Raw genomic sequence first — 12,826 nt, forward strand, 5'->3', positions numbered from 1 at the left:
AAAGTGGTGAGTCGAGCTTACTAGCCATGGACTTGTGATGACCCTCTTCCTTCTGCCCCACCCCCCCAACTTCTCCAGCCCTCCCCCCACAAAGGACCTTGGGAGCTGGTGGAGGGAGGACCTCCAGGACTTGGGGACCCTGGAGCCCATGTGGCCCAGTGCCTGGGTGGCACCCAGGGGGCAGCAGCCACCAGGCTGGGCCTCCCACCACCTCACAAAGCCCCAGCACCCCAAACGTATCAGCCTCGAGGTCCAGGGCCCAGTGGCCACCTGGTCAGGGGCCTGTGCTGATATGGGTCCCAAGGGAACCTGGGAATGAGGAGGGACCCCAGATTATAAGGGAACAAGACCCTGATAGACAGAAATGACCCCTGGGAAGCTGCTGTGGCCCCAACCAGGTCTGGGAGTGAGTGGGATGGAAAGTCATCCCAAAGAGCCTGTTTACGGCCAGCGCTGGCCTCCTCAGGCACCATTTGTATGTGAGGTGGCGATTGTGGCCCAGCTGTTCTCAACTGGCCATTTTTATCACTGGCCTTTTATTTGCACTTGATTTTATTGTAGGGAGCAGAGAATTATAACCCCAGACTATTGCTGTGGTTAGGAGATATGCACAGCTTCCCATGAAAGCTTAATCTATCTGCCTGTTTTGGTGTTTGAATATTTAAAACAAGATAAAAATAATTGGAAGGGATCATCTCTTTTTTCACTTCTCAGCACTCACCTTTACTTCCTCAGTTTCCTACTGAAAAGTCTACATTAACTCTGCAAATTGTCGCAAATATAGACAAACCTCAGTTATGGACCCATTTCAAAGGGCGGTAAGTGGCGGCACTGGGGGACCAAGCATCCCACAGTCATGGGGACTTTCTTCTTAGGGACGGAATGGAATTCTGTATGCGGTTAGAGCTTCCCCAAGTGAAGACCGCAAGAGTGGACTCAGGGAAACACACCTGAGAAATAAACAGAGTCATGTTACTCAGTAAAAAACCCAAGTTGCCATCTTTCCTACCGTTAGAGTCATTCCCCGGGTTTCACGGTCCTGCAGCTTCTGCTTTTACCCCCGTTCCTTCCGCAGTGAGTGGTCCCTGACCTTGATACACGTGAGGACCGCCGGGGAGGTCTTGACGAGCTCAGGGCCCAGGCTGCCCAGAGGGAGGGATGGCAGTGGCCAGCGTAGGGCCGGGCAGCAGGTGTGAAGGGTCCCCAGCCCACTGGCAGGTGCAGGCCGGGCTGGAGACCACCGCACGCAGAGGGAGCGCACGCGACACCTGAGCTGCGGGGGGAAACGCAGCAGCAGGATGCTTCCCAAGAAAGGATGCATCGAAGATTCGTCGGCTCAGGTGGCCTCGGAGAGAAGCGTGGCTTTTTAGGCAATTCAAAAGTAAAGCAAAGCACAAAACACATCAACACACGTGCGAAACCAAAACTGAGAGTGGAGTCTTGTGAACCCCTTTTCACCCAAAGACTTTCCTCCTCCAGCCTCACTAAAAATGCTCTCTAGGTGTGACTTTCACTAATTCGCTCCACAGAGTAAATGACCACAGAGAACCGGAGTGATGCCCTGGGGCTCTCGACCTCGATCCCTCCCCCCGTGACCCCAGCACGCACATGCACATGCACCCACGCAGTGCACACACGTGTATACATGTGTGCACACAGGTACCCAGACACATGCACGCACTCTCACAGACACACGCGCTAATCGCCACAGTATGAATCTTCATCTCCCTTTCCAGCCTTAGATTAGCTTTCTTCTTGCCTTTCAAAAACCTCCTCCTCTTTCCCTGGGAGTCGCTATTTCCCAGGGCCCTTCGACACTTCTAAAAAATAAATCTACAAGTTCTTTTGATTTTAGAGAATCTCGTTTTTAAAAAATACAGAGAAATAGACCAGGTCATAGAAATAGCAAGCACAGGAGATAAGAATATAGAAAATTCTGGAACCATGGCTCCAACACTGCTAATTGCCTTTTCTAAGATATTTGGAAACAGTCTCCAGGCTCTGGCTTCTGGCTGTGTTTCCCAGGAAGCTAGAGTGCCTCAGGGCTGTTTATGCCTGAGGGTGAAACCCACACCTCTGGCAATGCCCCTGGCACTCACCGTAAGTCCAGTGTCACAAGGTCCCTTTCTCAGCACCTTGCTGAGGGCTCTGAGCCTTAACTTCAAAGACCAACCCTACCAGGGCAGAGACAAATGGGGGAGGGAGAATCGAGTGACGTGGGGTCTTTGCTGCCTGCTCCCTGAACATGGGGGATACAGGGAAGGCTTCCTTCCTGCAGACTCCAAGTGGGCCGAGTTGGTGGAGGGAGAAACTTGACCGCACAGTAACTTCCAGCCCTTGCTAGTTTAGCCAGTTATTAAATCTGGTAGAGATGGTTAGAGGCTCATCAGCTTAAAAGAACAAAATATGGGGCAATGTTGAATAACCGATGAGTAATGTCAAAATACGACAAAACACTAATGTCAAAACGTGCCACCAGCCTGTGAAAATTTCAGGTTGCTAACGTGTCTTTCAGAGCAGGTGTTCCAAGCTCTCGGGAGCACGTGGCCTGCTGAAGCATCCACGTTCTTGGAAGGCTTGCCCCAGCTCTGCCAGAAGCAGCTCGACTCAGTGATTGGAAGGCTCGCCCCAGCTCTGCCAGAAGCAGCTCGACTCAGTGATTTAGCTGCTAGGGCTTCAGATCTTCACGGGTAAATTAGCGGTGGTAACATCTACCTAGGTCAATGCTTCCCCTAAGAATATTTTAGGACATTGCTCACCAGCAATCATATCTGCACAATCAACACCTGAAAAGGTGCTCAACATTGTTACTCGTCAGAGAGACGCAGACTTAAGCCACACTCAGATAGCACCAGTCTCCTCAAGTAATCAGGGTTGGCTGGACCCACGATCCCGAGGACGGGGAGCAGCTGGGATTCGTCTCCTATGGGGGGAACACACAACGGTACAACCACTTTGGAAAACCATGTGGCCGGATGGTAAACTTGTGCTTACCTACGTCCCGGCATCCCACGCTTGGGTATTTACCCAAGGGAAAGAAATCATAAGTCCACGAGGAGACTCAAACGCCGACACTCAGAACTGGAAACACCTCGAATGCCCTTTGGCTGCTAAATGAATGAACAGAGTCTGGAATACCCATGGGATGAATGATCCTACTCAGTGATAGAAAGGAACAAAAGATTAGCACAAGCAACAGCAGAATGAAACATTGTGCTAAGCGAAGGAAACTGACTTCCTTCACAGAAAACTGCATCTTGCTTGATCCCATCTATATGAAAGTCCAGAAACGGCGGGTCTATAATGACATAAAGGTAATCAGTAGTGGCCAGGGTTAGGGTCAGGAGAGGCCATGGACTGCAGAGAGGTCAGGGACATGTTTAGGGTGAGCGTGGCAATGGCTGTGGAGAAAGCTAGCAGAATTCATCACACCGTACCCTGCAGTGTGTGTGAGGTGCACAGTGTGTGCATTTCAGATACCTGAATTTTATTATGTGTAAATAATGCCTCAATAAGGCTAGAAAAAATTAAATCCCCCACCGACATCCTTTCCAGTACCGTCGTTGCGACGTTATCCTGGGGGCGGGCTAGGCGGGGTACCTGCTGGTTCCCACTCACGGCCCGCATCGCACACTCACGGGACAGGTGGCGAGTTTAGGGCTCAGTCCCTGTGGTTTCTCAGGTGATAACTGTTTTCCTTTGGGACAGAGGCTGGTGGCAGAGCGGCTCTCAGGTCCCCTTGCTGTCTCAGGGGGCCCTCCGTGGGGTGGCGGGGCCCTGCAGGGAGGGATGGTGCGGGCTGAGCAAAGGGGCAGGTCGCAAATCCAGTGCGGGAACGTGCAGCGGGGAAACCATCGCGGGAAGGAGCCGTCGTGCTCCCGTTGCCTCAAAAATAAACACAAGGCCGCCTGTTCATTCACGTGGCAGGTGGATGGTTGATTCAAATCAATTGACCTTCGCTTGCACTTGGTGGAGTGGCGGAAATGACCTGGGCAGTGGTCGTTTTGCCTCAGGACGTGGGGAGGGTGTCTGTTTTAGTTTGAGTGAGTTTGAAAGCAGAGCCTGAGACGTGACTTTGGACGCAGTGGTTTACGGGGAAAGCCGTCCCACGAAGGAGTGAGGGGAGGAGAGAGGAGGACCTAGGGGCAGCGGGGTCTGTGGAGGCCGTGTCATTGGGAACGGGCTGCGCTCCCCTGGGGACTCTGAGGATGGGGTAGGATGTACCTCAGCCCCCCTCTCCCTGGCGGGCTTTGGGCATTTCTCTCTGATCCAGTTCCCATGGGTTGGGGGTCCCCTGGGGTTTTCCTCCAGGGCTGCGGACGAGGTCACTTTCTGTGGCTCAGGAAGAGGTCCTGCACCTGGAAAGCCAGGTGAGGCCTGGGACCCGCCCCTGCAGCTGCCCCGAGCCCAGGCGTGTGGCACCAGCTACAGGTCAGAGTTCAAAGAAGGGCACGGGCAGCAACAATCTTTCTGGCCAAAGAGAACCCAAACCCAGCACCCTCTGAGACGCTACAGGGGCGGAGGGTTCATCCCGTGGGGCACTTTGGGTGTCCCTCCGTGCTGCTCCAAGGCAGGAAGGCTTCCCAAGTCACCACTGGCCCTCCGGTCCTGTGTCCCTGTCACGGTGTGGGTCTCCCTGACTCCGGAAGAATCAGAGGTGTGAGATTGTGGTCACGTGCCTCTCATCCTAAGACTTAGGCTAACCATTGCACAGACAAGACTTAGGCTAAACCATCGCACAGACGAGACTTAGGCTAAACCATCGCACAGACAAACACAGGGAGGAGGTTTAACTGTTTCACTTTATTGGTGTCCAATTCCTCCCAAGGAAGCCGGGGTCACACTTCCTGCCCTGGGCCCTGCACCTGCAGTGAAGGCCCCACATCTAAATGGAACACAAGGTGCACTGGGGAGAATCTGACACCCCAGCCTCACTCCTGGGGCCAGTGGATGGAGTGTACACGTGGGTAATAAGAGCTCCGGGCGGCCAGACGCTTGCCAAAGGCCTGACGTATCATCTGGGCTTTTTGAACTTTTCTTTGGAGACGGGGGATGACCAGCAGGTTTCTGCCATTTTTGAAATATCAGCTGAATGCACCCGGCCTGCTCTGCGGAGGCCACTCCACCCTGGGGCTCTGAGGAAATGTCTCTGATTCTCCAAGAAGCTCACATCCTGGAACAAAACGCTTGTCCTCTTGAAGGAGGAGAGCCAAAGCCCCCGAGCAACTCACAGAGGGGGAATCAGAGGCAAGAGGCAGAGTCCAGATAAGCTCTTAGTAACAAACACGTTTTATTAACAGTGGTGTTTCCCTGCATCACGACTTCCCAGGACCTGGCTGCACACTCTGGGTAACTGCGAGGCCAGCCTATTCCCAGAGCACATTTGACACTTAACAAAAAAAACCTGCACTAGTTTAAACAGTTCCAGAATGGCTGACCAATATGAAAGAAGCTGTATAGTAGAAGGAAGAGTGAAAACGTAACAGAGCATTTTCCTTTTGAATGAACAGATAGATCGTAACACAGAGATGACAGATAAGTGCACCTAACAAGTCAAGCTCAGAGGCACGTTTCCAGTGAACAATTACCTGGTAAACACTGACCTGGCTGAGGAGAAGGCTGGGGTATCAGGTGAGCCCCCAGGAACATCTATGTCTTCAACTTAGATTTGTGGCCCTTCAGGGCAGGTGTTACAAGGCAGCACATACCCCACCTGTGTCTGTGTGTGTGTGTCTGTGTGTGTGTGTGTGTGTGTGTTTAAACAGTTTTCCATCCTTAACCTAAATTTACTCTGATGTTTGACATATGAATTCATGATCGTTTGGCTTAACCTTTGTTAAAGGTTTCCTTGAAGGTGAAACCCTGTGTGTGTGTGTGTGTGTGTGTGTGTGTGCGTGTGTGTGTGTGTGTAGCTTCACGCAGAATAGAAAACAATACCAGTGAACATGGGCATAAAGAGAGTTTCTTTACGGTGCCATTGGTGCCATTGGGCCATCACGTGTGTCAAAGGAGCTTCTCCTCGGTAAACCCTCAGGAGAAGATGCATTTTTCACAATGGAGAGAATTTCAGAGTCTCTTGAATGGGCTCTTTTGCCTTGTTTCTCCCCTGCCCCTTGATCTGGGACCATCCTCACCGGACCAGCGCGCAGCCTGTAAACAGACAGTGGAGACAGTAGAGGGGGAGCGTGTCTCACTGTGGCTTTTCGGATGTAGAAGGGCCTTAGGGTAAACCCCGACCTGTCCACATTCAAAGCAAGTGACCTCACAGTTACCTCGCTGTAGAAGAATCGGCTCCCTTGTGTGGAGAGTGGCATTACAGCCCAGATTCCTACAGAGAGGAAGCTAGAGAATGAGGGTAAATCTCTTAGCACAGTATCACGCACAAATTATCTGCTTAATTAATGGTGATAACTATGGACATGGTACACCAGATGGCTTTTCATGCACATAAGCACCAACATTTATGTCGACTGAAAAAAATGCACAATGTGAGAGTTGTGAGTTAAGTTTTATTTGGGGTAAAATGAGGACTATAGCCCAGGAGGCAGCATCTCAGAGATCTCTGGGGAACTGCTCCCAAGAGGTGGGCTTTCTCTAGTTGCGGCGAGTGGGGGCTACTCTTCGTTGCGGTGCCTGGGCTCCTCATTGTGGTGGCTTCTCTTGTTGCAGAGCACGGGCTCTAGGCACGCGGGCTTCAGTAGTTGTGGCATGCGGGCTCAGTAGTTGTGGCGCATGGGCTTAGTTGCTCCGCAGCATGCGGGATCTTCCTGGACCAGGTCTCGAACACGTGTCCCCTGCGTTGGCAGGTGGATTCTTAACCGCTGCGCTACCAGGGAAGCCCTTTTAAAGTATTTTTAAAAGAAAACCCAATATCCATTTCTGATGAAAACTCTCAGAAAACTAGGAATAGGAGGAAAGTCCCTTAACCTGATAAAAGCCATCTATGAAGACCGTAGAGCTAACATTATACTTAGTGTTGAAGGGTTGAATGCTTTGTTCCCTAAGATCAGGAGCAAGACAAGGTTGTCTGCTCTCACCATGTCTTTCAATATTGTACTTATTGCCAGTGCAATAAGATAAGAAAAGAAATAAAAGCCATCCAGATTGGAAAGGAAAAAATTAAAATTGTCTTTATTTGCAGATGACGTAAACATATATGCAGAAAATTCAATGGAATACACAAAAATCTATGAATATTATTGAGCTCAGTAAAGTCAAAGGATATAAGATCAATCTGAAAAAAATCAACTTTATTTTTATAATAGCCAATAAACAATCAAAAACTAAAACTTTAAAAATACATTTACCATAGCATCAAGGAACATGAAATACTCAGTGATAAAATCTGACAGAAAGAGTGAGAGACCTGAATACTGAAAACAATAAAACACTGATGAGAGTAATTAAAGAAGGTCTAATTAAATATATGAATAAACTGTGTTTATGTGTCAGAAGACTCAGTATTTTTAAGACGTCAGTTCTCCTCACATTAATTTATAGGTTCAATGAAATCCCAGTCAAACTTCAAGCAGACTTCCTTTGAAGAAATTAACAAACTCATTCAAAAATTCATATGGAAATGTAAAGAATATAGAATAGCCAAAACAATTTGAATAATAAAAATGTTAGAGGACAAATAATACATAATTTTTAGACATTATAAAACTCTAGTAATCGAGAGAGTGTGGTCTAAGCATCAAGACAGACAAATAGATCAATGAAACTAAGCAGAGTCCACACTGCACAAATATGTTCAACTGATTTTAGATAAAGACATAAAGTCAGTGCAATGCAAAAAGAATTTTTTTTAACAAATAGTACTTAAACAATTGGATATCCATAGGCAAGCAAATAAACAAACATTTACCCACACCTTGTAGCACAAGAAAAATTAACTCCAAAAGTATTATGAATCTAAATGAAAAGTTCCAGAGGAAAACAGAAGAGAAAATTTTTGTGACTTTTGGTTAAACAAAGATATCTTAGATATGACATCAAAAGCATGATCCATAAAAAAATAAGTTGATGAATTGAACTTCAAAATTAAAAACTTCTGCCATTTGAGGATTATAGACCTAAATGTAAGGCCAGACACTATGAAACTCTTAGAGGAAAACATAGGCAGAACACTCTATGACATAAATCACAGCAAGATCCTTTTGACCCACCTCCTAGAGAAATAGAAATAAAAACAAAAATAAACAAATGGGACCTAATGAAACTTAAAAACCTTTTGCACAGCAAAGGAAACCATAAACAAGACGAAAAGACAACCCTCAGAATGGGAGAAAATACTTGCAAATGAAGCAACTGACAAAGGATTAATCTCCAAAATTTACAAGCAGCTCATGCAGCTCAATATCAAAAAAATAAACAACCCGATCCAAAAATGGGCAGAAGACCTAAATAGATATTTCTCCAAAGAAGATATACAGATTGCCAACAAACACATGAAAGGATGCTTAACATCACTAATCATTAGAGAAATGCAAATCAAAACTACAATGAGGTATCACCTCACACCAGTCAGAATGGCTATCATCAAAAAGGTCTACATACAATAAATGCTAGAGAGGGTGTGGAGAAAAGGGAACCCTCTTGCACTGTTGGTGGGAATGTAAATTGATACAGCCACTATGGAGAACAGTATGGAGGTTCCTTAAAAAACTAAAAATAGAACTACCATACGACCCAGCAACCCCACTACTGGGCATACACCCTGAGAAAACCATAATTCAAAAAGAGTCATGTACCACAATGTTCATTGCAGCACTATTTACAATAGTCAGGACAGGGAAGCAACCTAAGTGTCCATCGACAGATGAATGGATAAAGAAGATGTGGCACATATATACAATGGAATATTACTCAGCCATAAAAAGAAATGAAATTGAGTTATTTGTAGCGAGGTGGATGGACCTAGAATCTGTCATACAGAGTGAAGTAAGTCAGAAAGAGAAAAACAAATACCGTATGCTAACACATATATATGGAATCTAAAAAAAAAAAAAAGGTTCTGGGGCTTCCCTGGTGGCGCAGTGGTTAAGAATCTGCCATTTGAAAGACATTGTCAAGAGAATAAAAAGATAAGCCAGGATGGACAGGGATAAAATATTTGCAAATTGTATATCTAATAAAAGACCTGCCTCCAAAATATATCGATAACTCTCAAAACTCAATAATAAGAAAACAAACAACCAATAAAAGGGGGGAAAATCTGAACAGTTACTTCACCAAAGAAGATATACAGATGGAACTTAAATTCACAAAAAGATACTCAGATTAAAGGGCCATTAGGAAATTGAAACTAAAACCACAATGAGATACCACTACCCATTTCTTAGAATGGCTAAAATGAAAAGTGCTGACTACACCAAGTGCTGGCAAAGAGGTGGAAGAACAGGTGAGGATGTCAAATGGCACAGCTAATGTGGAAAACAGTTTGGCAGTTCCTTAAGAAGTTAAAATATTCATCTACCATATGATTCAGCCATTCCACTCTCAGGTATTTAAAGAAAACAAACAAACAAAAACACATATGTCCATACAAATGTGTATGTGCGTGTTCATAGCAGCTTTACTTGCGATAGCCCAAATTTGTACAAAACCCAAATGACCATCAACAGATGGATGCATAAAATGGGTTAATACTCAGCAATATAAGTAAAGGAACTATTGATATCACATGGATGGATCTACTGATATAACATGGATGGATCTCAAGATAAGTGGGTTGCATGAGAAGAGCCAGACGAAAAATAAGTACACACTATATGAGTCTGTTTCTATGAAATTCTAGAAAATGCAAACTGATAAGTATCTAATCAGTTAGAAAACAGATCAATGTTTGTATCGGAAGGTAGGAGTGAGCTTCGAGGGATAGGAAGAAGTCTCACCAAGAAGCACACAGAAATTTTGGAGGGCGATGGCTATGTTCATCATCTTGATTGTGAAGATAGTTTCACAGGTACGTACACATGTCAAAACTTAAAGTGTACACTTTATAAAACAGGGCAGTGAGCTGTTCCTGAATAGGAATTCTAAACACGCGCGAAGTAAAGAAAACGTGATCGCAATAAATGAATAGCTACAGAGGATGACTATTTTGAGGACAACAGTCATTCAAGTGTATACGTTTTAGGTATATTTCTAAAGTCAGTACCCTCAACATCTCATTAATTACTTTATGTATTCCATTGTTTCCAGGTGGTTATCATTATATCTGCCTCTGTCGCAATAAAGGAAAACTGGAAATGGTGAATAGAATTGGCCTAGGAGTTTGATCTTTTAGGTCAAGTATATATTGATTAAATGAGTTTTTATTTACTCTTAATTTCTTTCCATTGCCTTGACAATAGATAGTCTGTTCACAAGTCTAGGGATGTGTGTGTACGTGCATACGTGAACATTCAGAAAAGACTGTTTTTAAGGTCAGAAAGTCCATTGCCGCATACACCCATCTAAGCCTGATTTTTTGTCCCCAGCTGCCTCTGTAATGTTACCACATAATAATTACCAATAACTAATAAAAGTGGCTATTAAGTTGCTATGCCGTAAAACTCCTGTTTAAAGGCTAAACAGTAAACCCTGTTTACTGTGACAAAATGGAGCCCTTACTTTGCTGATATGGACAAAGTCTCTCTTACCCTCTACTTTAAAGAGCATTATTTTGAAATTACAGGTCCCAGTAGATTGTCACAACAGGGACCATCATTATCCAGTTTGTTCCTTTTTGTGTTATTACTAATGTCCTTATGTGGCAAAGTACCCTAACCAAACAGTTTATGTTTTAAGAAACAGCTGGATGTTAGCCGAATTTGTAAGCTAGCACACCCGGGACCAAAAGAACTCCTGAGTGAGACAGAGGCAAAGTGAAAGCTGTTGCAGGAAAACCGACCAAAACTGTGGCATCCGACTTACTAGGAGTTAACAGAAGGTAGGCTTGAGAGAGTAGTGAAAACCATATATCCCCTTGGAGAGCTGTGAGCTACTGCACACAAGAAAAGCTGCTAAGTGAATTATGGAATGATAAGATTTGGGACAAATAGGTAGATTTTCAGTGAAAGAGGTTTTTAAAAATGATTTTAAAAGCATTTATAAAAGCAGACCATACATTGTCTTTTGAAACCTTAGGAAAACTTCATAATATTTTGAAATATAAAGTTCAATTTTATAAACATATGGGTAAGTTTGAAATTACTCAGAATATTAAAATTAATTTGAAAACAATTAAAATTCAGAAAAAACTCAGGTGTGGGTCCAAGTTCTGGACAACATTAATATGGTATGAAAATTGCTAAGGAAATTTACAGTGAACAGGTGTGTGAAGTAATTGAGGGGAGAAGAAGTTCAGACATTAATGAGCAAGAATTATGAATAACCTTGTTAGGTCGTTCTCTCTCAAGTTGACATATTTTTAAGCATATGCAGAGAGGAAATATTTTTAGAATTATGAGTACACATGGAAAATAAAATCTTACTTATGCATAATATTCTGTACTTTTGCCATCGATCACTTAATGGGCTGTAGAAGGAAAACAAAAAAGGGTCTTAAACCAAAAGAAAAATATGATTCTAAATACTTTTGGAAATTCATTCAATAAGTATGGCTAATAGTGTTGAAATGGTCTCATTCCAAATCCAGCAAAATAAGGATTCATGTACTCAAAACTTAGCTCTCTTGAAATGTGGAGAGAAAAGGATAATTATGCCCCAAATAAGACCCCACATCCTACACTCAAGGAACTTACAGGAGGAGGGAAACCAGACCCAAAAAGCAGAAGCTAGAAAGTAATGTGACAACTGCTACGAGAAATATATAGAGGGTATGACAAGGACATAAGGGCTTTGCCCTGGATTGGGAGACACGGTGGGAGTTGGGGGCTTATCAGGTAGAGAGACCAGTGGAAAACATTTCACACAGAGAGATGAGGACGTATGAAGCTTCAGAATCATAAGCAGGTGTCTTGTACTGGCGCCGTCAGCATGTAGAGCATCACCATAACGAAAACCCAAAGGATGGGAGAGGCTTTGGGAACAGGCAGTGGGAAGAACCTGGAAAGACTCTGGGGAGAGTGACCTTGGAAGCGTGAAGAGGCTTGAAGAGTGTTTCATGAAGTCCTGATGCCCTTGGAAGAGGCTGAGAGTGAGGGCTTGAAGGAAAGCAAAGAAAATGTTATTTGAAACTGGAAGAAAAGGATCTTCGGTATTGAGAGGCAGAGAGTTTAGCAACACTGTTACCTGCAGTAATGGGGGAGGTGGAGGGGACTTCCCTGAGTGGTCCAGTGGTTGAGACTTCGTCTTCCAATGCAGGGGGTGTGGGTTCAATCCCTCCCTGATCAGGGAGCTAGGATCCCATGTGCCTCATGGCCTAAAAAACAAAAACAAAAAGAAACATAAAAATAAGACAGAAGCAGTATTGTAACAAATTCAATAAAGACTTAAAAAAAAATTTTTTTAAATGGGGGAGGTGGAAAACTTACCAAATGAGCTGTGTGGTCTAGCTAAGGAGACTTCCAGGGACTGTTGAAAGTCCTTCTTGGTTTCTTCTTGTAATTGCTGCTTGTAATAAAATGTGAGAAAAGACAGCTACACTACAGGAAAGACTTTTAAATAAAAAGAAATTTTAAAACTCAGCCTCTCCAGACAACAAACGATACTACAGTTAAGAAATGGCTTCCAAGTAAAGATCAAATCCAGGGCACTCTGAAGAAAACATGGTCTGATCATGAAGCCAAGAATTTAAAATCTTTGTTAAGACCTCAGAAATATCCAAGGCAGTACATCAGAGAATCATTCAGCCAAACAATAGGGTTTCTGGGAAGTT

General features: G+C 44.6%; 1 long non-coding RNA gene across 1 annotated transcript; it reads right to left on the reverse strand.

Moving 5' to 3' along the window:
- Positions 1-11,983: 11,983 nt before the first annotated feature.
- LOC132374264 (uncharacterized) lies at positions 11,984-12,586 on the reverse strand. The gene is made up of 3 exons (XR_009505616.1): positions 12,483-12,586; positions 12,241-12,370; positions 11,984-12,152 (listed from the first exon to the last, which is right to left on the reverse strand). It is a non-coding gene; the product is annotated as an uncharacterized LOC132374264 (long non-coding RNA).
- Positions 12,587-12,826: the final 240 nt, after the last annotated feature.

Source organism: Balaenoptera ricei, chromosome 11 (genome assembly GCF_028023285.1).
Source record: "Balaenoptera ricei isolate mBalRic1 chromosome 11, mBalRic1.hap2, whole genome shotgun sequence".
Classification (NCBI taxonomy): Eukaryota; Metazoa; Chordata; class Mammalia; order Artiodactyla; family Balaenopteridae; genus Balaenoptera; species Balaenoptera ricei.